Source organism: Mytilus californianus, unplaced genomic scaffold, assembly GCF_021869535.1.
Source record: "Mytilus californianus isolate M0D057914Y unplaced genomic scaffold, xbMytCali1.0.p SCAF_5, whole genome shotgun sequence".
Classification (NCBI taxonomy): domain Eukaryota; kingdom Metazoa; phylum Mollusca; class Bivalvia; order Mytilida; family Mytilidae; genus Mytilus; species Mytilus californianus.
In genome coordinates, this window is record NW_026262701.1 from 42,865,246 (window position 1) to 42,891,583 (window position 26,338).

Below are 26,338 nucleotides of genomic sequence, written 5' to 3' on the forward strand. Positions count from 1 at the left end.
AATAACAGTTTCAGCAAACTATTTTACCAATAACAGTCTCAGCCAACTATTGTACAAATAACTGTCTCAGCCAACTTTTGTACAACTAACTGTCTCAGTCAACTATTGTACAAATAACTGTCTCAGCCAACTATTGTACAAATAACAGTCACAGCCAACTATTGTACAAATAACAGTTTCAGCCAACTATTGTACAAATAACAGTCTCAGCCAACTTTTGCACAAATAACTGTCTCAGCCAACTATTGCACAAATAACTGTCTCAGCCAACTATTGTACAAATAAATGTCTCAGCCAACTATTGCACAAATAACTGTCTCAGCCAACTATTGTACAAATAACAGTCTCAGCCAACTATTGTACAAATAACTGTCTCAGCCAACTATTGTACAAATAAATGTCTCAGCCAACTATAATTGTACAAATAACTGTCTCAGCCAACTATTGTACAAATAACTGTCTCAGCCAACTATTGTACAAATAACAGTCTCAGCCAACTATTGTACAAATAACTATCTCAGCCAACTATTGTACACATAACAGTCTCACCCAACTATTGTACAAATAACCGTCTCAGCCAACTATTGTACAAATAACAGTCTCCGCCAACTATTGTACAAATAACTGTCTCATCCAACTATTGTACAAATAACAGTCTCAGCCAATTATTGTACAAATAACTATCTCAGCCAACTATTGTACAAATAACTGTCTAACTCAGGTACACACTAGTACATTTTTGCTCTTTTTGTACTTGTACTAATAAAGTTTCCTGTTACTCCGCTTCCATACTGAGCAAACGGTAATGAGAATATTTATTTTTGTGTGACAGTTCATTTTAGGGTCCTCTTTGTGGTCCACGTTTAAACTATGTCGTATTCTTTGAAAATCAGAGACAACTATTTGGATTTTCGCAGTACACAATTGGTCTAGATCTTTGCCCAAATCTGCAAACTTGGAAAAAGATAGGCAATTTATAGGTTAGACTGTTTATTTAATGAAAGAAAACTTGGTGATTTATTGCATTATTCAAAATGTTTAAATAAATACCAAATAATTGTGTTTTTAGAATCATTTTTCAACTTGGCCATTTAAGGGGAGATAACTCCTTTAGTAAAAAAATTATACTGGACTGATAGGGAAATTTTAATTTTTTACTTGTAGCAAGAAAACAAGTTCGGTGACACCATTTTTTCTTTTTATTTTCTTAAAGCATATTATAAAACCTATCTTCTCATATTTTATTTCAAAATTCTATTTCATAGATTTCTTTTTATGCACAAAAATGTGTTTTTTCATGATCAATCTAAGCAAATTTGTGCAATTTCATACGACCCGTAGCTTGAAAAATAGCACGGTGACCCATACTTTTTATTATATTTTTGGAAAAAGCATAGAAAAATCTTTATTTTGGCGAGTATAAAAAAATTCTATCTGAGGAAATATATACCTATGATCTACCTTAAACAACTAAACTTAGAGTGCGAGCCTCGCTTTTCGTCCTGTTTCTAAAGCTCGTATAAATACATTTTCCCGACAATGTTCTTTGTATACTTACATTTGTAGTTCTTTCATTTTCATGAGATTTGAGACATGGAACATTCAGTTTTAAACAACTATATGTTTATGCGCATGTCCCGAGTTTGGAAATCGTCAGATGTTGTCTTTCGATATATATTGGAGGTTTTTCATTTGTGGAAATTAAGAAGTATAAAAAACTAGTTTATTCTTTGTACACGTCCGTATGTAACCTTTACTAAATCAATATCAAGCCGTTGTGAATGTTTAAATACATGTTCAGAAGTTTTCATTCTGAGGCAAAATGTTGTAATCGGTAAATAGTGTTTGTAAAATACAAAAACATATAATTATTTTACTCTTTAACACGTAAATAATCGAACAACAATTGGTCACATATAATATAACCATCTGTTAGTTTTACGGTGTTGTAGTTCATCGTAGATTTTTGTAGATATTTTGTACATAATAAAGTTGTTATGTAGTTTCGTACATAGAACAAAAATAATGATGACAGGTTTTATTGGAATTCCTCTTTTTATTTACATTTGTTTTGGTTATAAAATATGAAATCATAATACTTAAACTAAGAGTCAGCTCCAGTGAGCATATCGTCTTATTTAACTGGTAATTTTATCGGTTTTAAACTTTTAAAATCATTTGAAACACTACGGATGTCTTTCCATCAAGCATAGATGGCCTTAGCCAGAATTTGCACATCGTTTTGAATTTTGTTGTTTTCAATGCAATTTTGTTATTATTGGCCTTTCGAAGGTTTTAATTCGAGCGCAACCGATAAGTCTTATGTTGACGAAATGTCAGTCTGGCGTATTAAATTATAAAATAGCTTTGTTGCACTTTATTAAGTTTATTATAAAGTCGAAACTAAGTTATTGAATAGACACAGTTATCGTCATTTGATTTTCGTTTTATAGTCCCTAGAGTGGACAGTGTATAACTTGCATTTTTTTTCATACGCTTTCCAAATTTATGTCTTTATATTTTATGCACAAAATAGTAAGCAGGGGAAAAAGGGAGGGGTTGAAATTACATCAACAAAATTTTGTTCATATGGTTTTTTATACGCCCGTCAATTTTTGACGGGATGTATTATGGTATACAAATGTCCGGTGTGTGTCCGTCCGTCTGTCTGTCCGGCGTAAACATGTCGCACCGTAACTTGAGAATGACTTATCCAAATTTCATGAAACTTAATATAATTGTTTCTTATGATGGTCAAACGATCTGTATACTTTTTGGTGAAAATAAGATTAAAACTTTTTGAGTTACGGGACTTAGTAACTAAAACAGGTGTGTGTTTTTTTTTCACATGTCGCGCCGTATCTCAAAAACAATTTATGATTATTGCTTAAAACTTTACACACTTCTTAGTTATAATAATCTTAAGATCTGTATACTTTTTGGTGATGATTCAAAATTTTATTTTAGAGATATTGAGTATTTTGTTAAAAAAGGGGGAGGGGTTTTTCCACATGTCGCGCCGTATCTCAAAAACAGTTTATGATTATTGCTTAAAACTTTACACACTTCTTAGTTATATTAACCTTAAGATCTGTATACTTTTTGGTGATGATTCAAAATTTTTTTTTTGAGTTATTGAGTATTTTGTAAAAAAAGGGGGAGGGGTTTTTCACATGTCGCGCCGTATCTCAAAAACGATTTATGAGTATTGCTTAAAATTTTACACACTTCTTAGTTATATTAACCTAAAGATCTTTATACTTTTTGGTATTGATTCAAAATTTTATTTTAGAGATATTGAGTTTTTTGTAAAAAAAAAAGGGGGGTTTTCGCATGTCACGCCGTATGTCAGAAACTATTTATGCTTATTGCATAAAAATTCACACACAAGACGACGGGCGTATCATGCGCTCATGGCGCAGCTGTTTATTAAGGTAAAGTAGTGATTTGGTCCAGTTGAAAAAGGTAAAAAATTAGTATGTCTGAAGCCGTCAAACAGAATTATAGACCCCCTTAACATAAAAATGTCTATATTTTGAGTAAGCGATAGTAGACTTTTCCATAACTTTGATATAATTTATCCCAAAAGTAGTACACTAAACATCAAAAATCTTTATGAGAGAGAGAGAGCTGTTGCGATTTTTTAACTTGTATATATCGTCTAAAAAAAGGCACCAGATACTGTGTTCTCGGGCCTAAGATGAAAGCTCCTACCAACATAATTTTCTTTTATTGAAACATGTTATTATGATGATTTTTCCAATATGAATGACATGCCATTTTACTGCTGTTCTTAAATCAACAGAAGGCTTCAATAGTTTTACCAATATAATGATTATCTATTATTAATGTATATCTCAGTCTGTTTTCCTAACGAAATGGAATTAATTTTTTTTTTTGCGAGGCGGACAATTAATTTCATAAATATGTGATAAGATTATAAATTAGATTTAATACTCGTCCTGAAAATCAATGTCATTTTACCACTGGACGTAAGCAAGCAACAATCTGCCATTCATGTTTTGTAATATCTGTTTCCATTTTGTACTTACTTGTTATGTTCGAGGGTATGACAATCTGCTATTCATGTTTTGTAATATCTGTTTCCATTTTGTACTTACTTGTGATGTTCGAGGGTATGACAATCTGCCATTCATGTTTTGTCATATCTGTTTCCATATTGTACTTACTTGTGATGTTCGAGGGTATGACATTCTTTAATTAAGTTTTAAAAATATTTACGTATAGTACATGTACGAGTATGATTTGAGTGCACACAAATAGTGTTTTTGATAGAAATATATATCAGATGAGCTCGAGAAGTTTAAATACATACTAGTAATCGCAAACCCTATTACCGGTTATCACAAAAGCAGAAACAACAGCATCTGTGTTTCCATTTGACATTCCAAACAAGGTTTTTCGCTATCGTGTCCAGAATATTTTTGTTCGCAGTTCTGACAATAAATTTTACAGTGTTGATCTGTGTTACCTACTGCAAATAAGGGTGCCGATAACCGGTAATAGCATGGAAGTCACAAACGATTCTAGCATATGCAGTAACTGTTCCATGTATTGAGTTTAAGTATACATGTAAAAAGTCTTAACATCATAACGGTTTCGAAGGTTTCATGATGAATGATATTTCTGAATACCCGACTGTTTCACTAAACCTATCAAAGTGTATTGCTCTTCTATCTTTGGTTTTAAAATTTCAATGTATACATCTCTTTGTTTTCTCTAAAAAGAAATTACAGAAATGAAGTTTAATACTTATTTTAACTTAATGTTAACTTTACTTTTATAAATATACATTTGGTTTTTTTTAATTTCAATCAAAATACCTACTGAGAATTTCTTTCCTATAATAAACATAGAGTTTATTTATGACCAAGTGTCAAAATGGTGAAAAGATTGAATGTAAAACAAACTAATTTAGTGTTTTATAACAATGTCTTTTATCTGTTATTTAATCGAGCGCATTGCATTTGCGCCAACTTTGACAAAATCCAATCTTTCATTTGCGCCACAAGGTTATATTTCATTTGCTGAAAAATAAAAACTATACATTTGCGCCATTTTACAGGTAACATATAACGTAAAAGTTTTAAATACATGTCTAGGTTAGTCTATGGAAAGGTATATACTATGAAATTTAGAGCGAGGGGCTTGCCCCGAGCTCTTAATTTCATAGTATATACCTTTCCATAGACTATCCAATTTAGCACATATTTACAACTCGAGTAATCTTTTAATTGGTCTATTGATAGTTTATTTTGGCTGACTACTTGTATCACAGGTGTTTGTAAAACGGAGCTCATTAACGAATTTTGTGTAAATCTACTTACTAGTATCATTGTAAAATATGTGATTTCAAAAGGCCCTTCACTCCAGAATGAAAAGATGGTAGCTGCTGGTGTAAGTATGTATACTGATATAAAGCAGTGTTTTACTATACATGTTCTTCTTACAAGGTAAGATGACAAAATAAATTGACCAAAAGCAGGCAATAATTAAATTGCAGTGGAAGCAAATTACATGTTTTGAAAACATTTTTTAATTTCACAGTAAAACTAAAGCTATAATAAATTTGAAACATATAGATAGTTTGTCCCCAAAGATATAGTCTAGCAGATAGGCATTAAAAAGCAACTACAAATAGATCAGAGATTATAGGTTTTGTGTTTTTTTTTTTTAATTAGTTCAAAGTAAAAACTAAAAGATTTATCAGAATATGTTTATATATATATATATATATATAGGTGGCACATTATCTTCAGACATAATCACAGTTTTTCAATTCATGACATCGTCCTGAACATGCATGAAATATTTGCCACGGGACATTAAGCAACCAATAATCAATCAATCAATCAATTCATGACGAAATAGATCACTTTCCTTAAGAAAGTTTAAAAAATTATCACCAAGTTGCTTTAATTTTCCTTCACAAGGTTTCATAGTACACACTTTTCTGTGTACAAAGTAATTGCATGGATGATACATTATCATAATTTTAAGATATCGTTGTACTCTAATCAAGGTATAAAGAACCATATGTATTACCCTTTATTTAAATGATAAAATTTGCAATTGTCAAAAACATTTTTTAGATCCAAAGATATTAATAGCAGGATATTTAAAAATCAATGTGAAAACTAATTACAAACTATTTAATTTAATTTGGAACACAGCATTTTATTTCAAAATAGCCAGTGGCAATTTTTGTTTTAAATATCTTGATTACGATACAATGAAATCTTACCCTTGTGGTCATTCATGCGTAGTTACTTAGTACACAGGAAAAGTATGTACTATGAAAATTAGAAGGCAAATATAAGCAATTTGATTGGACGAGAAGTTGTAAGTATGTGCTAATGTTACATCGTGAATAAGATGATTTTTTTTAAGTATTCCCCCTGGGTAACTAATTTAAAAAAGTTCATACTTATAATTGTTTAATATAAAACGGCGGGTTTTTAGAAGGCCGTATGGTTGTCTTTGGTGTCGTTCGTCCACTTCATTTGAATTCGCTAATCGCGTTCACACACTCTCTCTTTTCCACAGTTAATTCGAATCGAATTCAAATTGATGAATTCGTATTATGAAATAGAAATGCGTTTTCGTATGAAACAATGGATGAACACTTTCTAAATTGTAATTCGAATTATCCGAACAAGTGCTTAGACGGACAAATTAAAAGAATATCATCATTATTTCTTGATTCTTTAAAATTAAAAACATAACACTAATAATTCGTGTCCGCGAAAATATCATAGGCGAAAACTATAATGACGTTATTTGTTTTTCGTTTAACAGTGGTTTGTGCAAAATAACTGGAAACAATGTTCTTGAAAAAAATTAAAAGTTACGGTCGTTCGGACAGTAAAGCGAATTTGACGTGCATTGCAATTCGAACTTAAAACGTAAAACGTTTTGAATACGAATTTAACTAATTCGAATTTGTAAATTCGAATCAAATTCGAATTACATGTGAACGCAGCAAAGAAAAGCGATGTCTGTCGAGCCTTTCTCCCGTTTTGTAGCGAGTACAAATACATTTTTGTATTTTCCTACATTATACGAATATTGTTTTTAGCCTACAATTTAACATTTAATTTAAACGTATAGTTTTTTCCCCATCTAAATCGTTGAATTTGTTTTTGAATGAAAAATCTACATAGCTATAAACGTGGACCGCGATGAGGACCTCAAATTGAACTGTTATGTAAACAGTAATTTGACCATAACCGTTCAAGAAAGATAGCAGGAGACTATAAACGGACACTATACGTTTATCGCTTCATGTTATCTGTCAGCCTGTATTTGTATAGTAGAAGAGGGACGAAAGATACCAGAGGGACAGTCAAACTCATAGATCGAAAACAAACTGACAACGCCATGGCCAAAAATAAAAAGACAAACAGACAAATAAAAGTACATATGACACAACATAGAAAACTAAAGACTAAGCAACACGAACCCCACCAAAAAATGGGGGTGATCTCAGGTGCTCAGGAAGGGTAAGCAGATCCTGCTCCGGTTCGGTAAGTCACATTCGTGAAAAGGGAAGGGTTTTATAGTTACGACATCAAGGAACATATCCGATATCATCTGTGAAACGGTTATTCCATAACGGTCAACCAACTCGTGATGGCGTCCGTAAAATTTACGAAGGGATGATTTCAACTTCACCATTTGGAACTCTTGGTTTAATAGCTTCCTTGTGAGCTGCAATCCTCTATCAAGGAAATCATGATAGGAAACACAAGCCCGGGAATATCGCAGGATAGAAAAAAAATAAACTTAGCAAAAATTCTAGCAGCAATTAAATGCTTACATATCATTATAAAATCTTAACACGGTTAAACTACATCTAAATATTTATGTAGATTTTAATCTAGTTTTGATATAAAACATATGGATATAATCGATACAGCAATCGAACTTTCTTTCACCTTTGCTGAATAAACAGTGTTGAAGGATAAAGCGATACTGTACTAACATAATAAATTGAAATGTTTATTGATGAGTTAGCTGTTTAGTAATGAAGTACCACTTTGCTTTTTGAATAGCGTGAACGGTACATTACTCATTGGAAATTAAACCATGATAATTTATGACAAATTGTATAATGGCAATCTATTGACTGGGAAATGAGCGATACAAAATTGATAGTTTAGTGATAAAATGAATATTATCTCTGGATAATAGGGGAATCTACTTCCCTTTTACAAAACATGCAGAAGCAGCGTTTTCAGTTTATTAGAAGTGACTTTATGAAATAATGGTGTCTTTAAAAAGTTTTTACCAATAGCAAGTATTGAGTACTATTATCATTTTTTTCTGTCATCCCTCCGAACAGATTACTTCGTGCTTATTTGAAAACTATAGATGGTCTGTCAAAAATAAGTTGCTAAATGGTTAACTGTACCAAAGTTTTTTTTTATTCTTTATAAATAAGTACAAATGTGCAAAATTATCAAAAAAAATAGTAAAATAACAAAAATACCGAACTCCAAGGAAAAAACAAAACAGAAAGTCCTTTCTCAAATGGCAAAATCAAAAAATCAAAAGCTCAAACATATCAAACAAATGGAAAACAACTGTCATATTCCTTACATAAAACAGCAATTTCTGTGCGTATGTAACGTGCTTCTGTAATAATCTTTATTAGGTACAATCACAAAAGATTAAAAAAAAAAAAAAAAAAAAAAATGTGACATTACCGAATGGGACTTATCACTGAACTAAAACTGAGCAAATCTACGGGTACAACATGTGGGGCAGGATCTACTTACCCTCCCGAGCTCTGAGATCGCCCTCTGTTTTTGGTGGAGTTCGTGTTCAGTCTTTAGTTTTCAGTGTCTTGGTTTGTAGTGTGTTTGTTTGCCTTTTCGCGTTTTTTTTTTTGTTTGTTTTTTTTAAAGCTCTTTAACTTTTGATCAAGTTGTCCCAAATAAGCATCTCAAGCATCATTATACGGCATATCAAAATACGTATATAAGAATAAGCCTAACTCCGATTAACGGAACATTTTGACGCGTTCCCTGTTTATATGGGAACACAGTGTGCACACCAATGTGAATGCACAAACCAGATTGTAACACGGATATGAAATACATCTCTTTTTTTTTTTTATGTCAAATGAAGTCGAAAAGGTGTATACTTTCACCTTTGTGAGCTTTATTACGTTTTATGAGTTATTTAACAAGAATGTGTCCATAGTACACGGATGCCTCACTCGCACTATCAATTTCTTTGTTCAGTGGACCGTGAAATTGTGGTCAAAACTCTGATTTGGCATTAACATTAGAAATATCATAGGGAACATGTGTACTAAGTTTAAAGTTGATTGGACTTCAACTTCATCAAAAACTACCTTGACCAAAAACTTAAACCTGAAGCGGGAGAGACGGACGAACGACGAACGAACGGACGCACAGACCGAAAAACATAATGCCCCTAGGTTGGGCATAAAATCATTTGTTGTTTAACAAGAAGATCTAGGATATGATTTAGCCTAAAATGATATAATCACAATACACATTTAAATCGTTATCAAGAAATGGTCCATCGCAATCTCTCGACTGAATTTTTATATTTATTTGGTTTCACATTTGAGCAGGCCAACAGGTATCGCATGCCAAGACGGTTATATTTACTTTTCCGAAGCACCTGATTTCACGTAAGATTTAAACTGTGAATAAAACGAAATGGGGGTTTACGAGAGTATATTTAGTGAAAAAGACACATAGAGATTAATACGCAGTTTTTCATGATAAACACGAACATTTACGCGGTTTATGCATGTCAAGTTCTCATTAGCATCGAGTGTAAACAACTTGTGAATAATAATATAATATCTCTTTGATTTTAATTGTAACCAAAGAAAACCACTGAAGAGGCTTCTTATCTTCTTACTAATAACTGCATATGATTCGTTAATGAGTTTTGATAAAGATAACGTAGCTGATGTCTCTAGTGGAGCTGAAACTGCTGACCTCCTGTGACACTTGAGTTATCCCCCCTGGTTTGAGAGTTTCATGTTATGCAATCTCTAGTTTGCTGTGTAGTGTTATTTGTCTTTTCATCAATTTTATTTATTTGGTTATTGTATTTCGTTTTTTTCGATTTATGGTTTTTATGGCCTGTTTTGTGTTTTAAGTATTTTTTTTGGAGGAAAGATACATTAGTATGTAACGGGACTGATGAGTAAGGACTGAACTCTCCCCCTTTTATTCTGATCAGTTGAAGACAAAAAAAAAAGAAGTAGGGATTTAAATAAAATACATTCAAGAAAAACACCGAACTATGTTTTCCATATGACAGATGTCAGGTTAAACAATACTTAATTTGTATACCAAATATAAGAATGCTGGCAGTTAGTGACAGCAGGCTAAAAGTACATATGCACTACCGATATAGAAGTTATACCTTTAAACGCGATGATATCGGCTGTTGTATTTCTTTGAAGATTTTCTTTTAATAGCGACTTATTAGCAGTGCAGTAAAACACTGAACATCTGTACGTGAACCAATATATGTACTTCAATTTTGTTAAAGAAAATACAAGACGCAATTAACGATTTCATAATTAACTAAAAACCAATTCTTCAGAGAACAATTGAAGGTCTTTCCACCTCAACCTCGATAATAAAGGGTTAATTTAAAAAAACGGTGTAAGAAGGTATCACATCTGGTTCATATCATTTGTTACTTCAAACTGATTTTAAAAATATATGGTTTCTAGGTACTTTTTCATTAAGTTAGTATGAAAACGGCTACTTCCGCTTAAAAGAATGTTACTTCCGGTTGACCTTTTTAAAGGTCACATGCCTACCAACCTATTGCAAAATATCTAATGGTTTTATAATGAACCAGACGAGTATGGATTTTTAGCAAAGGTCAAAATCTAGAACGTAAAATTGACCTTTGACCTGGACCTTAATTTCAAGGGCATAGGTCAGTGATCTCAAATCAAAAAATCCTAGGTCATTCATTTGTATGGTTGAGAAGTTATAAATACATAAGGGGAAACAACTCCTATATAGGGTCACCAAAACCCTTCGACTTAAATGCGTTGAAGTTGCACCCTGTCGTAAACAATTATTTGGCATAAGCCTCTTATCATTAACTGTTACGATTTCTTCACAATAACGACAAGCAAAGTTCAAAATTAAAAACATGACCTTGACCTTTGACCTTGACCTCAAAATTTCTCCAAATGGACCAATGACTTCATATCAAAAAACTTGAGGCCTCTATGACTCATGGTGTGTGAATTTATTCAACATATCACAAATGTTAAATTTTTAGAGGGAAATAACTCCCATAAGATGTCATTGAATCACTTCAGTTAAACTTAACCAAAACATTCTTAATACATGTAGTGTACGAACAATTTAATTTGGAAAAAAAAATTGTTGACATCTTTTACGGTTTCAAAGAAATAAAGATAACAAGAAAAAGGGACGCGGGGAGATAACTCCTATAAAAATAAGTGTTTGGGTACACATGGTGTATATTCAATGACTCTACCATCCAAAGCCACATACCTACATATTTTGATAATATAGAACCACCTATTATTTCGTATTCTTATAAAAAAATACCAGCAGAAGTTTGATTTTTAATTATACGTCAGTTACAACAGACGTCAATATAGAAAATAATGTTCCTTCCACTTGAGATTGTGAAACATCTAGTTTTAGATATGTTCCCTATGGTCATGTCCTTACAGGAGACCGTGAGGTCATAACTTTTCTTAAGAAAGGACCGAAATATCGTCCTCCATCTAAAATAGATTGGAAACAGTGTCGTCATGTCATTAAAGACGCTCTGTATGTCTACTGTAAAAATTGGTGTAAACGTGAAAAATCTGATAAAAAATCTCTAGACAGTTATTTGAATAAAATTATGAATACTGTTAATATTCGTATATCTCATTTTGAAAACAATTCTGAAATTAGTAATAGGGTCCATGATATTCCCATTTCTAGAATAAAAAATAAACTCCAAGTACTCGCAAAGCGGTTTGTTTTCGTACCGGCAGACAAAGCAGCAAATAATCTAGTGGTGGTGTGACGCATATACGACACGGAAGTTCTCCAAAACGAAATTACAAATTCATCTACATTCAGGTCCGTACGCTCCACAGAGAGTCAAATTGTAAACAAGCATATCACTGCCACTACCCAACTTAAAGCCTCTTCCGAACATTTGAAAGTCCCTACTATGTACTGGTTACCTAAATTGCACAAAAAACCATATAAATTCCGTTTCATCTCCGCATCTAGTAAGTGTTCTACTACCAATCTATCAGTGCTTCTAACTACCTCCCTTACTACTACCAAAGAACTTGTTATTAACTTTTGTAATAAAGCTTATGAAAATAATAGTATTAATTATATTTGGAGTGTTAAAATTCTTTAGAGGTTTTAGATAAAAAAAAGTTTTCATATTTAATTAAATGGTCTTTTAAAAAATCACATTACACATTTATTTGCTGTAATTCGTTTAAAGCCTTTTTCTGTAACGAAAAAGGAAAGTATCTTAGATACACTAACTGGAAATGTGAAGATATAATTGAAGCTTTAAATTTTTTCCTGGACAACATATATGTACGTTTCGGCGATAAAGTGTATCGACAAGTAGTAGTTTTTCCTATGGGCACTAACTGCGCCCCTTTAATAGTAGATTTATTCCTGTATTGCTATGAATCTCTGTTTATGACCAAACTCAGTAAAGACACGTTATTGTTACATTTAGTTGATACATTCGACAATACCTTCCGTTATCTACATGATATTTTTTCGTTAAATAATCCAGAGTTCTCTAAATATACTACCGAAATTTACCCAATAGATCTTACTTTAACTAAATCTAACATAAACAGCAGTAGTTGTCCTTTTCTAGATTTGGACATTTCAATCTCTAAAGGAAAACTCCATACGAAAATTTACGACAAAAGAGACGACTTTTCATTCCCTATTGTTAATTTTCCTTTTTTAGACGGCGATGTTCCTTTGGCCCCATCATACGGTGTTTATATATCCCAACTCGTTCGTTATGCCCGTGTGTGTAGTGATGTCATAGATTTTAATGAACGTAATCAATGCATCACTGGTAAATTATTAAGTCAGGGATTTCGTTACCATAAATTACGTAAAACTTTTACTAAATTCTTTCATAGATACAAATATTTGATAAGTTAATTTGGCTGTACCTGTAGAAAACTGATTAAAAACGGTATTTCACATCCTAACCTTTACGGTAATATTGTACTTGAAGCGCGAAAATCACTATGTGATCCGTGTAAACTCATCGAACCTTTAAACAAACTTATTAGTAAAGGTTATCTTACCAATGTTGTAATTAGATCTTTGAATATAGTTTACATTGGCACTAATATCGATTTTGTCATCAGCAAATTAAAACATAACTAAATTTGTATCCTTTTCAAACGGGATGTATAAAGACACACCTACGTTCTTTTTGATCTATAAAGAGGTTAAACTCCTAACTATCCTACTGCCTGTCAATACATTTATTTTTGGCATTGCACAAGTCATGTCTTCTTTGACTGTCCATGACATTAAAATACTAAATCCCTGGGATGTGTTTTAGTTGATTTTAGTCTCTAATGCATGATTTTTTTTATTATTAATTGTTTGTGGCTTTTAACTAGCTGTCAGTAACTGCGAGTACTCTCAAATCGTACTTTCTTGTTTATTTGACCTGTTGATACTAAGTGTAATGCTTTTTTGTTATTAAATGTTATTCAGGGTTATATCTGGTCTATATACCAGCTTTGATAAGTGTTTGGTATTATTATAAATTTTCACTTTGTACTAAAGTGTTATTTGGCCTGTCTTGCTGGGCTTTACGGTTACCCCAGGGGCTAATACAAGCTATGCTTAGTGTGAGAGTGCCCTTACCTTCCTACTAGGTGTCAGTCCCTGCTAAGCTCGTCAGGTCTTAGATCTCAGGCTCCTTGCCTTGCTCGTTCCGCGGACAGAGAGAGATGCCCTCGAAGAAGAGGCTGGAAGTACCCAACTGTTACCCTTGTGTCATGTGTCCCTTCGGATCCCTCGGTGCTGTACCAGTATCTTTACACAGGCTGGGGAAACCCCCTTGTACTAATGGCAATTACACTACACCCCCCTCCATCTTAAAAAGGAGGAACTACAGTTCCGACAAAAACGACTGTAAAATATTATCTTACTCAAAACTCCTCAGTGAAAGACTGGCAGCGTCTTTTACTAACTCAACCATGACACAGGGTATCTAAAATATCTACCCCCCCTAAATCCTGGATAAGGGGAAAATTGAACAAACTTAATCTTTCCCTTAGAAAAATAATTATTACCCCTGTAAACTTAAACATACAAATGAAAATTCAGGACTGAACAGCTATCTAGCTATAGAGTATCCAAACTCCCAACAATTTACCCACCAGAGTTGCCACGGGTGCTAACCTAAACAGGTTCTTCAGGACAATTAACAGTCGAATTCCACGTCGACCATAGCTATATGCTATTGCAACTTATCAAGTCCAGGACACAGGTCTCACTACAAGACAATAATCTGCGTGCTCAACACGTCTAAAATCCCTGAATCTGTGTAATGTTCACATGCATGTACATGTATCAACTGTTCAGACCTGAACTGACGGAAATCATATTTCAAAATGTAAATGCACAATTATAAAACAATCTTAAAGTCCTGATGACAAGTTCATTAATATCGCCCTGAATTTCCAAATGAAACAAACTAATATGTATACCCTTATACATAATTTACAACCGACAAAATAATTTATGTCTGTAATCCCATAACTGGGAATGATGTACATGACCATAAATAATTTGACTCTTGTCAAAAACCCCACCTATATAGTGCCTCTATATAAGGATACATTTAACTATTTTACTACTGTAATAGTTAGTATAACTACAATTTACATAATATCAGGGTCATGACACCGCTCTTAATATCAGTTGCAACTATTTAACATATCTGTACACTTTACATGTGAGAGTGTGAAGTAAATAATTAATAAAAATCACATAAAATACAATAATGGTTCACACTCAACACAATTTCAAAGGCGTTAAATCCCAATCTGGGAAAACTGTTCTGTTACGACAATTTTACTACTGAAGGCGCCTCACCTCAATGTGAGGACGGTGACCTAACAAGTCAAAGCATACACTATCATCTAAGACGGTTCCTTCACAGATCAGTGAAACATTCCCACTTTCAGGGAACCGTTCTGTAACCACATTGTACAGTTCTGCCATAGAACTAACCCTTGCCATACACTGCAAACCTCCATACTGTATAACTACAAGTATTGGAACTTGAGGGCTCTGGATCGGCTTGAGCTGCGAAGAAGAAGGCTCTACCTGGGATTCAGCTAGTTGTGAAACTTGGCGTCCCAGGAGAATTGCGGTTTCATTCTCCGGAGTATGGTGTGCATATGTGTCATTGTCTGCAATACTGGACTGCAATTTTCTCTTTTCGCTAGATGTGTCAGTGTTCAAACTTTCACTCTCATAGTGAATTTCTTCTATTTCGTCCATCACTATGGTACGTTCTTCTTGTTCAGACACAACATTGTCTTTCTCCCCTTCTTTTTGAAGGATTGCTGACTCATCTTGAGTTTTATAAAACACTGGCCAGAAACTGGCATTCATCTGAGCAAGTTCCTCAGGTTCTGGAGGATTTCTAGGATTGTAGTTTAATCCCTCGGCTACCATATTTTGTTGTTCAGGAGTTAAAAAGTGAAGAACTGAAGTGAGGACTCTCCAGTTGAGTAAACAAGCAGGGCTGTTTACCGGTCTCAAGCTATACCTGACATAATTTGTCCACCACATCTCTTTACACACTGTACGATGAATTTGCATCTGTATCCCTGTAACATGTGTAGAACGAGGCACAAAAGACTTCTCATTCAGGAAGTTCACCAAATCTTTGGCAGTCACTGTTTCCTGCCTGGTTAACCATTTTCCTATGAGTATAAAATTGAGAATGGAAATGGGGAATGTGTTAAAGAGACAACAACCCGACCATAGAACAGACAACAGCAGAAGGTCACCAACAGGTCTTCATAACCACATAAGCTCTATGTTGGTGAAATCCCCTGTCGTTCATGAGTCTTTTGGAATGATAGGTCTGAAAGATTTCAGAAAGATGTTCTTAAAAACAATGTTGTTTTACGTCTCTTCTATCTACCACTACTGGGCAATTCTTTACAGAACATTTACGGTCTGTTCGGCTTTCGACACATGTCCTCTCTCTTTTCCCACTCTTGGGACAAGTATAAAACCCAAGGTTTTCTCTTGATTCTACCTTGTTAGTACCGCACTGATCTTTATTGTCTCTACATTGATCAGGCTCTTCCTGTGTTCCTCTTTCATCAGATACGTGTGTAGATGTCGAAGCCATCATGCCTAGGTTAAACTTGAGGAATGACTGTTTCAAAATGAAAATCAGCACTTTGCCTGCTGAGATGTGTGGCTGGGAACCTCTGTGTTGACCCTTCTGTACTGGGTTTCTCATCAGATGATGAATCTGAAGTGTTCGGTTCGGTTCATGAACAACATTGACATTAGGTTCATGAGCAGTATTATCATCCCCTAGGAATAGTGGCATGTTCCTGTTCTGTACAGTGATAAGAAGTAATTCTCCAAAATTCATGACACATTTGTTTTGTATGAAAAAGTCACATCCAAGTATCATATCACATGAAACTGGAGCTACATACAGTTGTTGACTGAACTGCATATGTCCAATTTTGAACTTTATAGGACTAGTTAGCCTGCATGGCATTGTCATGTTGGTACCAGCACCATACATGGTGGTCTTCCTGATAACATAGGGATTAGGCTCCAAAGTGTCAAAAATTGTGTCCTTTAGAATAGTAACTTCAGAACCAGAGTCAACTAGAGCAAGTACTTTCTTTCCTGCAGTATTTACTTCAACTCTGAAGAGTTTGGCTGCTCCTAGTGATCTCACTGTACTGATTCCTGATACTACTCCTTCAGAATCATAAAAATCATTTTTGTTAATCTCATTAAAAGATACTTGTTGGGATGTTGGCTCTTTCTGTACTGACTGACGACTGTCTGTGTCTTGTACATATAGGTCTGGACAGTCTTTGATATAATGACCTTGCTTATGACAATTTAAGCATTCATTATTATAATAACCACGTCTGGTATATCTCCTGTCACCCGAATTATTCCTCCGCCCACGACCTCGGCCATAATTACGTCTAGGCGAATAATTGGAAGATCTGTTGTCTTGGTTAGGTGACCTAGAGATGGTACTGGTTCCTTGTGTGACAGATTTTTCCTGAGCCAAACTGGTTATTGTTGACATCATTTTCTCAATATATTCCTCTATGCGGGAGAGACGATTGTTCATACTGGAATTGGTGCTTCCTACACCAAGAACTACTGGTGAGTTACCTGGCTTCTCTGTAATAGACTCAACTGCCTTCTTGCCATTTTTCTGAATGGCACTGACTGCCTTTCTAGTGTGCTGACACTATCTTATCATATCCAAGGCTGCGTCCATGGACTTAGGTTTAGAGATACAGGCTTCTGTTCCTGCAACAGTATCATTGTAACCCTGGCAAAATCTCATGATTGCCTGTTCAGTCATCAGTTGTTCACTGTATCTGCTGTAGGCTCTAGTGGCAAGAGACAACACTCGTTCCGCCCACTCCCCCAAGGTCTCTTTTTTCGCCTTGGACACTTGTCTGGAACTGAACTTGTGAGGTTTCTGGCAGTTCTTGATGACCAAATCTTTTGTTCATGTTGGATATGATGTCGGTAAAACTGGCTGTTTTGTTATTTTCTAGAAGTAAGGTGTAGTTCTCACTAGCTGCATCATCTAAACACCAGCAAAGCTGTTCCCGTCTTTGAACATCTGTCCACTCAGCAATTTTAGCATAACCAGAAAACTTGGTGTAAAAGGCTTTCCAGTTACCTTTCCCACTGTAACGGAGTGTTCTTGGGATCGAGGACAGAAATTGTCTTTTCTCTATTTTCTCGTTTTTTCTACTTTCCTGACTGCTTTTAGAACATCGCCCATCTGTGTCAGATTCTGATTGGGAGTCATTAGACCCTCTGGACCTTCTAGGACTACCACGACTATGGTGTAACGGAGAACTAACACTCCTTATAGGTGAGAAATCACGCTGTTGATCCTCACGAGGTCTGTTATACTCAGGTTCTGACCTTCGCTTATTTCTGGTCTGGTGGTATGCTGAAACATCTGACGTGTCAGAATCACCTGTATATTTATGTCCAGGATCACTTCTTCGTTGTCTCACATAGTAATCACTATTATAGTCCTTTGGTCTTGCTGAAGGTTGGTTATAATTTGGCTTAGGTGCTCCTGATGTTGGAGGTTGCTGCTGTGTGTCAGGTATAGGTAACTGTTGATAAGGCACGTGTAATGGTTGTGGCTGATAGCCTGAAAGGTTAGGCTGACCCAAACTTGGGTACGTTAAACCAGGTATGTATTGTTGGTTGTAAGGCGTTAAAATTGTTGGTGCCTTTGGCGGTGGTCCACTTCTAGGAGGCTGGAACATTGATGTTGGGTGACCAATCATCTTAGGTTGTTGGATCCTTTGTACAAAACTTGGCGGTTGAAACCTTGGTTCTGGATAATTTGGTTGTTGATGAACAACCGCACTAACCTGTTGTTGTTGTAGCTGCTGTTGAGGCAAAGAAACCGGCGCTGCAGCTGGATTTTGTTGTCGCACAGGTTGTGCAATAGTTATCGACCCCTAGTTGAAGCTGGTCTAGCCTTTGTTGTAGGTCTTGTACTTTTTGTTGCATTTGCACACTTTGTTTAGCTGGCAACAAAGGTTGTTGAACCTTGTTGAAGCCTTGTTGTTGGTTGGTGAGACAACTATGATGCTGTTGAAGATAGGATAATTGATGGTGACTATAGACATCAGTCTGATTTTGTACGGTTGGTTGTTGACTCTGGTTGACTACCAGTCGATGTGGACTGTTGTAGCCATGTTGATATTGGTTGACATCTTGATGACTATGTTCAAAATTTGGTTGTTGAAGGTGTGCAAAATTTGACGGTGTTGTAGGTTGATGCTCATCACTAAATGACTGGTAAAAAGGACTGTTGACCTCTTGTTGGCGGTGGTACTCATGTTGTACACTTGGTGAAAAGTGCACATGGCCATGTGTAGGTGAATGTAAGAACCGTGGTTGTTGGTTATAATCTATAGTTGGTCCAGGGCTGTTATATCTTGGTGGAGTCTGTTGCACCTCTTGTTGACGGTTGCAATCCTCCTGTTGATCAACCACAGGGTGTGGAATATGCCAGTTCTGGCTAAGCGGTGAGAATATTCTGTCATTTGGTTGTTTTTGGACATCACGTTCCTGTTGACTGTCTGGTTGATGGCGAACAACCATGTTGATCCTTGGTGATGGAGTATGATACTCAGTGTTTTCACAAACACTCAGATTCTCATGCTCTGAGTTCAAACTCTCTGTAGAGTGGCTCCCCTGTGGCGGTCCACAAAGTGACTGCTCTAACATAGGTAAATGTTCAGAATGCCTTTGTAGTTGTTCCAGACGATGTTTCTCCCATTCAAGACTTGAGCAGGCTCCTTCCTCTGAGCAAGATGATCCTACCTCATCTTGTGGATCACATTCTTCTAACCAGTGTCTTATGTTAGAGTTGAATTCTTGCAGATGCGCAATCTGTTTCTGATCTTCTGTCCGTCTATCTCTTTGGACTGGGTGATAAGGTGGTGACTCATACTCTGGGATGCATGAAATACCTGTATCCTTCAAATCCGCACCATGACACTCCTCTAGGTCCATTTCAATAATCATGTGATCAGACTTTGGAGTCGACATACTCACAGATCCTGCCCTACCACAGCTGGCTTCACTGACCTCAGCCTGTGGTCTCGGTGAAAAATCAATTATGCCTAGGGTACCTTCTGTCACTCTCATGTGTGGAATTTGGAATAAAACATCTCGATCAATGTGGATACCTTTTCCCCTCATATCCATGATCCTTGCTGCTATGGCATCCCCTATGCCAGGTATGCAGGTAAGTATAACCTTAGGACAGGTGTTAATGTTGATCATATACCCCTGATCACTCTGCATAGTGACTTTGTACTTTTTACAAAGTTATTAAATTTATTTGACTTAATTTCAATATAATTTACAAAGCAATATATATATAATAATCAACAATAATTTTTTTATTCAATAAAAAGTCAAGTCAATAATAAAATACACAACGGAACAATATAAAAGCAACCGCTCTTGTTTTTGATTACATCCGTAACTAGTAAACACAATATGGCGTCCAAATCTCGCGGCAAAAACCTCGCGTGACCTAGTTATCAATATAGCAAACTTTTCAAAAAGTTTTTTCTCAGCCCAAAAAATTTCAAATACGATGTTTTTCCACTAACTTTCACCTAGAAAGTAAACCACCGGACCTGGTATGTCTCCCTAAGACAAAATACCAAATTTCAGGATTGACTGAAGCCACTCATAATTTTGGAGTGATGCCAAACTGGCGTCCAAACCCCTGCAGGACCAAAATTTAAACCACCCGCAACTACCAGTAAAGTGTTATTTGGCCTGTCTCGCTGGGCTCTACGGTTACCCCAGAGGCTAATACAAGCTATGCTAAGTGTGAGAGTGCCCTTACCTTCCTACTAGGTGTCAGTCCCTGCTAAGCTCGTCAGGTCTTAGATCTCAGGCTCCTTGCCTTGCTCGTTCCGCGGTCAGAGAGAGATGCCCTCGAAAATGAGGCTGAAAGTACCCAACTGTTACCCTTGTGTCATGTTTCCCTTCGGATCCCTTGGTGCTGTACCAGTATCCTTACACAGGCTGGGGAAACCCCCCTTGTACTAAGGGCAATTACACTACAGTACTATGAACATCAAAATTATTTATTTTGTAAAATATTTCCTTTCTCTATTTGAATTGTACACGTATACCTAACAACAAAATTATTTTCATTTACCTGTGTTTGAATTAATTGCAAATGGCTGATATTTTTGTTCGAGTATATTGTTTTTCTTAAATTGTTTAACATTTCATAGCGGTATTTCATGTTACTTTTATTATTCTTCCCTTAGTTTCTTTATTTTGTATTTACATTGTATCATCGGTCAAATTTATTTGTTCAGTGTATGTTCACTGGTGTTAATATGTCCTTTGATTGAGTTAAGCTATTTCAGTTGATATTTTATAGTGTGTCTTTCTATCTTGTGATGTTACACTATTTTTCAGAAAAAGGATGAAGGTTTCTCGTTTTTTATATATATTAGACCGTTGGTTTTCCCGTTTGAATGGTTTTACACTAGTAATTTTTGGGGGCCCTTTATAGTTTGCCAAGGCTCACACCGAACAGCAAGCTATAAAGGGCCCCAAAAATTACTAGTGTAAAACCATTCAAACGGGAAAACCAACGGTCTAATCTATATAAAAAACGAGAAACGAGAAACACTTACGAACCACATCAACAAACGACAACTACTGAACATCAGATTCCTGACTTAAGACAGGTGCAAACAATTGCAGCGGGTTTAAACGTTTTAATGGTAACAAACCTTCACCCTTTTTCTGAAACAATAGTGTTACATCACAACATAGAAAAACATGTATTGTTTTTCAGTTTGTCTTTCTCCTTTGCTTTCATTTTTAGAAGCTTGGGTCTAACGTCTTAAATCGGTTATATGATACTACTAATTAAGACAAATCAACTTTAAGGCATGACAGATAAATATTTAAAGATATTGAACATGCATGATTTGATTTTTACTTCGGAAAAAGAGCAATAAAACAACGAAAAAACATTTTTTTTATCGAAATATGTTCCTTTTCTTTTGAAGATGATTTATGTAACACGAGGGGTGTTATAAGCTGACAGTTTGGCAGCACCTGAATTCAACCTGATTTTTGTAAGAATTTGTTGCTGCTCTATCCTAGTTTTCTGTATAGTATTTGTGGACTGCTGTGTGTCTGCTTTCCTGTTTCCTCAGGCAATAATTTTGAGTGCATTTCTATTGATAACTATTTGAAATTGCCGTTTTTATATCTTCTTACTTTTTTAAAACACTTAGCGACTTAGATTACCCTCATTATCTTTCCATTGAACATATTTGTCCAAACCTAAGATCTAATAATTCATATCTCGGAAGAGAAATAATTGCAATCATGCCTACGAGAAAAATCTAAAACGAGAATCATTATAAATGTCATTTCTTGCTAATTACCAGTCTATAGCTCTTATCGTGTCGTCTTTTGAACACTCGGAACAGACGTCTGTAATCATGACCTTGATTTCAATATCCTTTTGACCAGCATCTGAGATCAGAAACTGTTTAGCGCTTAACGAGTATATTTTTCAGGTTGTTTTTTTTTGTATCATAGTTGAAATGAAAAATAACAAAACGTAAAGGATTGCATAAGTCAATTGTACAGAAACATATAGTGACATTTGATTGTGAAAATAATATAGGTTCTTCAGCAGAAAATTAAATATCGGAAATTATTTTTACTTTTTGATATCAAACACTTTATTGAGACATTTGCGAATTTTGTTTCTAACTCTTTTAAAAGAGGAGAAAAATAAATTTAAAAGAGGCAATAACAAACATAATTCGAAGATAAAACAGAAAATACAATGGTTAAAAGAAGAACGACGAAAGTACAGACGACAATCCACAAATATCTATACAGGGAAAAATGTTTCAACAAAAATACCGATTTCCAAGGTAAATTCAAAAAGAGGAAGTCCCTGAAAAATGACAAAACCAAACGCTCGACTATATCAACAAACGGAACGATTCAAAAGAGATCCTGCAAATAACCTTATAAATTGATAAAATATTTTATGTTCCTTCTTTTCGTCATATGTACGTCAAACATTTGATGTAATTGTTATTCAAACTGGTTTTGTTCCAGCACTTAGTAATGCAAGTCTAAATACGAAGGCGAGCTATCACATTACATGCATGTTTCCTCTTCATAAAAAAAAAATGTGTGTAGATTTTACCGGATAGCAACATGCAGAAAGTATTAATTTACTAGTACTGGTTAAATATGAATTAAAAGTGAAGTGGGATAAGCGTCTAAAAGACAGCAACTCAAGATACAAGTTAACTTTTTCCAAATGAGACATCACTTTGAAAGTTATGACTCCGATTATGTTCTGCATTACCTTCTGATGAAGTTTCTATGTTCTCTTGCATTACGTCAATAGTCATTAAACTAATATTGTCCAGTACATGCATGACGAGAAGATGGTTGACGGAATTCAAATAGCTTGTCGCAGATCTCCCACTTGATGTTAAAGGAGGAAAAAAACGACGGTAGAGTATGATTGATTTTTATTTTCTGAACGTCCAGTTACAAATATTTCATGGCGAGATCAAATTTACAATAAATCTAAAATAGGTACATGTAGGCATGGCAGATGGGGGAAAACTTGGATGGTCACTAAAAATTAAGTGCACGTTGGATAGAGCAAAAATAATTCCTTGCAAAAGGCTATCCACGGACCCATCGAAGAGTTGTTTAGCATGCATAGAACATGACATTCTCCATTCACAAGGCATTGTATTGAAGGTTCCCTTTTCATGGGATGTGGCTGCATATTTATAGATCCCACACAACCTTATGGACCCCCTCTTCAGCACAGGCTCGATTTTGAACTTACATGTACTTAGTGTACGTTATTTTGTTTTCCACTGACGTTCATTTGTTCAAAATATTCTTTTAAAAGAGTACAACACACATGTGTCGCCAAATCCTTCAACGTATGCGTTCATTACATAATCCAGAACCAAGTGTTTACCTACAACACATCTATCCAAGTAAAGTTGATATTATGGAGAAAACACGATCTGCTTAATGCGTTGTACCTGGATGATCCATGACAAACGACTACAGTCGAGGATCTCTGACGACTGATTTTATAACATTGACTTTTTATTTCCCAGCAGCAATGTACATGATAGACAAGCTGTCGTTGTTTATAGCATATGTTTGTCGCAGCTGATGCGATACATTAGTCTGTACGTAATTAGCCAAGGCCTTTCTAGATAGAATATTCTTGACACAGACAGCGGTTTATAACTCAATTTAAAGTTATGCCTTTTTTTCTCATTTTTACGGACGATATCGTGTCGATCACACAAAATTTCTGTATATCAACCGATAAACGTACTTTTACCGAATAACCCAAAAAGTTTTAATTCCGAGACATGATATAATTAGATTCCAAATGTCCACATTTTTTACTTCAAAAATTTCCAGCAAGACGGAAGATGTATTTTACAGTTTCGGATACACGCATTGATCCACACCTAAAATTCCTGCTTATATTGTAAACAGGAATAACTAGACATCATTGAGATGGGAGCCATCTCTGTGGGCCCCGCTGTGCATAACGTGTGGTAAAAAATTTATATCTTTACCATAGGACATGGGGTTGTCAACTGAAACCAAGTTTATGACCTTGACCTTTTACCTAGTAGGAAGTTGTACATACATTATGACACACCCTTTGGTGTTGGTTAATATACTTGGCAAGTATGAACTTTGAAATCATAACGGTTCTCAAGATATAGAGCGGACACGATGTTTACCATAGGACATGGGGTTGTCAACTGAAATCAAAGTTTTTGACCTTGACCTTTGACCTAGGAAGTTGTAAATATATTATGACACACCTTCTGGTGTTGGTTAATATACATGTCAAGTATACAGTATGAAATTATAACGGTTCTCTAGATATTAAGCGGACACAATTTGTTACGGACGGACGGACGGACGGACAGACTGATCACTATAAGGCGACCTGCCATTCGGCGGTGCCCTAATAAAACTACATTTATTTATGACAAACACTTTCGACATAACTATGATAGTATAATTTAGAGCTTTGGACGAGTAATATCTTGCTGGTATTCTATTTTTTTCTTATCTCATTAAGAAAAAAATATATATTGAATTAAAAAAAAATTATATTAAATTCCTAATGTTACGCTATAAAAAGTTGTTATCTGCGTGTCAGCTCATTAGGTTTCCACTCGCTCAATACTAAAAGGTTTCATAAGATAACCGAAAAAAGCCATAAAAGACATATTTATTCAAAACAGCATTGTCTAAAGATAGAAAAAATATATCATTGATTATCCTTCAATTTTCTTAAGATTTGTATTGTATTTGATTTCTCCGAGGTTAAAGAACTATAATCACTACCTGGTTCTCTCATGAATAATAAAATAATGTACCAAAGTCAGATTTCTTACATGGTGTTATTTGTATAGAAAAGGATACTCCTTTTTACTGTGATATTCTGAACATAAAATGTTATTTACAATTGGCACTTCAAATCTCCATCCCTTCATCATGGGTCTACTCATTTTGCAGAACCTACGTATTGATTTATATAAAAATAAGGAGATGTTGTATGATTGCCAATGCGACAACTATCCACCAAAGTTAAAATGAAGGGGATGTAAGCAATTATAGGCAACCGTTCGGCCTTCAACAATGAGAAAAACCCATACCGTATAGTCGGCTATAAAAGGCCCCGACATGAAAAATATGAGACAATTCAATAGAGAAAACTAACGGCCATATTTATAACAAAACAATTTACGATAAACAAATATGACAGACATGAACAAACGACAACCACTGAACTACAGGCTCCTTACTTGGGACAGGCACATTAAGAATGTGGCGGGGTTAAACATGCTTATGAAAAAAAAGTAAAAAAACCCAAAAATACCGAACGCTCAACCCTCCCCTTATCCTGGGCCAGTGGTGTAACAGCACAAACTATAAAAATCAGTTGAAAAAGGCTTAACTCATCAGATTTATACAAAGAAAAACATCAAACAAAAACACAGACAGGACATGGCAGGGTATATATCTATCCCTTATCCCTAACAACACAAAAGACACTAAGTACAGATCTGAGAGTAGACTACTCGCAGTTACTGACAGCTAGTTCAAATCCAATAACAATTAATATAGAAATCATATATCTAAGACTAAAATATCAAGCAGTACACATCCAACATTCAATGGATTTAGTATAAAGACATCATTAACTGTCAGAGAAAAACATAACCTTGTGCAATGTCAAAATATAGGTATCGACATATTGTAGTACCGTGAAAGTACATATGTGTACTATTTAGTATGGTGTTAATTTACTGATAACAAAATCAATATTTATACCAATAAAACAATATTCAAAGATTTTATTACATAGTTGAACAAGTGTATCTGTAAGCTACTGCTAA

General features: G+C 34.9%; 1 protein-coding gene across 1 annotated transcript in view; it reads left to right on the forward strand.

The window, feature by feature from the left end:
- LOC127702229 (GTP-binding protein GEM-like) overlaps positions 1-26,338 on the forward strand; it is a 79,447-nt gene that overhangs the window by 7,448 nt on the left and 45,661 nt on the right. The window lies entirely within an intron of this gene.